Here is a 2,271-nt window from a genome sequence, read left to right on the forward strand (position 1 = left end):
ATGTGTCTGACACCATCAGAACCAGGTGTAGGCTTTAAGGACTGTTTAAGTCCATTAGGTTGACCAAATATATTATTAGAGTATTGCGAATGACTGCATGACACTCGGAAAACAAATGTGTAAATTCTTGGTGTCCAAGCCGTCATTTGTCATATTGATACTGTGCATATTCATCACCTGTTGCCATGACAACAACGTTTTGACTTGTTATGCACCCCTAAATAAAGGGAAAGTTCAGATCTATTCAAAATTGCATGTAAGATTTTTAACAATCAGTATTTTACCTGCAGCAGGTGTGCTAAAACTAGCTGCTCCCACTGCCGTTAATGAAAATAATCATCGTGGACATATGAAATAGTGTTAACATTAACTTCTATAAAACATTTTGAGATTCAAGATGTTTTATGACTGCAGCTTAGAGGCTAAAAATAGCAACTGATGTGACATTGTTTGGAGTAATAATGTCCACCATAGTTATGAAAACAGGCTTATTTGTGCAGACAATGTCGGTGAGAGCATTTAAAGCTGTCTTTCTCCTGCCATAGAATAACTGAGGAAATACAAATGTTCTTGTTGCTACTCTCAGGGAGAGAGATCCTGATTTCAAAACTGTGGAACAACGTTGAAGCATTTCTAATCAGCAGATGTCAAAAAATAATTTCTCTCTAACTGTCTGCCTTTGAGACCGTTGTTTAATTATGAAGTGCAAATCCCTCAACAGGAGTAATCCACTTGGGTCTGGACTAGGGATGTACAATATTGGATTTTTGGCAGATATCCGATATGCCGATATATTAAAACTTATTTGGCCCATAACCGATACCAATACTGATGTTTTTTCCCATAGACCTACTTACACTGGATAGATTATTCTGCATCTTTGTCTTGCTACCAAATGCAGATGCAAAAAAGGGGACGGAAAATCATGTAACACTATATAAAAATATAATATACTGTATATAAAAAAACAGTGCCTTTTATATCGGTGAGTTATTTTGATGGAATGGCCGATGTCTGATATTTAACTTTATCACTAATATCCGCCGTTACCATGCCAATAATATTGTGCATCCCTAGTCTGGACCCTCACTCAGACTTAGCTTATTAATTTAGCCAGAATTCAAATTTATTTCTTCAAACTGAAGTCATTTAAGGAGTTGTCTGCAACAAGTACGATATTAGTCACTCATAATGTTGTCACCGAGTCCCACTTCAAAAGATCTGAACTGTCCCTTTAGTATGTGTATAAGTATAACGCTGCTAAGTGTCAATAGTTAATGAAACTTCATATCAAATTGTTGCTTTCTTTAAAACACCCCACCTAATTCTGTTCACCCTTCCTAATTTTGCTTTGAATATTGCCCCAAAACGCAGTTCCTTATTGGATTGTGTTGTTTTTATCATTATTTTTTTGGTAATGATATAAAATATTTATCAGCCTAAACTACACTTCAGTGGCGCGACAAAGCAGTGGAACCATAATCGAGCTCTCTCGTGAGCTCCAGTTATTTTCACCGCTGACTGGTTTCTGATCGGGTCGGCGCTCCTCGGCTGCATTTCAAACAGCCGCTGATGAAACGACCTGACTGAACGTGATGAAGTAAAACTTTGTTATTGTAAACTAAGGCTGGACTGTTGGCTTTGTGTTCCTCTGCAGCTGCAGCAGCAGACAAAGTCACAGTGTTGTTGTTTGCTGCTGGTGTCGGAGGACAACCACCAGCTGTTTTGCCAGGTACACACACACACACACACACACACACACACACACTAACATGTAGTCTGCTAACCATTTCAGCAATGACACACCAGAGCGTGATTGTTAACATTTTAAAAACTTGTGATTTTTGGCCTTCGTCACATTTAGGTGGTTGGAGATAAAGTCCTGGAGGAGGAGATCAGCTTTCCGGTGAGCACAGACAAAAAACAGCACTTTTAAAAATTCATTATTTGAAGCTAGAAAAGCTTAATAAATACAGTTTCATGTCATCGTCTTGATTTAATGTTATTTACAGTATCTAAATGTTGGCTACACTTGACTACACATCTAACAGCTAAAATAAAAATTGAAAAAACTGCGGGTGAAAAGTAGCTTAAAGCTAAAAGTTTCAAAACTGTAAAAGGTATAACTAGTTAAACATTAGCTAAAAGCTAAATGTAGCTAAATGGTAGGTAAAAACCAAATCAGCAAAAACTGTCGCTAACATCAGCAAAACAGTAGCCAAAAGCTAAAGATGGATGGATGGATGGATGGATGGATGGATGGATGGATGG

At 37.6% G+C, this 2,271-nt stretch overlaps 1 long non-coding RNA gene across 1 annotated transcript in view; it reads left to right on the top strand.

Moving 5' to 3' along the window:
* Positions 1 to 1,657: 1,657 nt before the first annotated feature.
* LOC119410517 overlaps positions 1,658 to 2,271 on the top strand; it is a 2,779-nt gene continuing 2,165 nt past the window's right edge. The window contains exons 1-2 of the long non-coding RNA XR_005186847.1: positions 1,658 to 1,732; positions 1,865 to 1,906. This is a non-coding gene — a long non-coding RNA (uncharacterized LOC119410517). The remainder of the gene's footprint in view (positions 1,733 to 1,864; positions 1,907 to 2,271) is intronic.

Source organism: Nematolebias whitei, chromosome 6 (genome assembly GCF_014905685.2).
Source record: "Nematolebias whitei isolate Nwh7 chromosome 6, NemWhi1, whole genome shotgun sequence".
NCBI classification, from domain to species: Eukaryota; Metazoa; Chordata; class Actinopteri; order Cyprinodontiformes; family Rivulidae; genus Nematolebias; species Nematolebias whitei.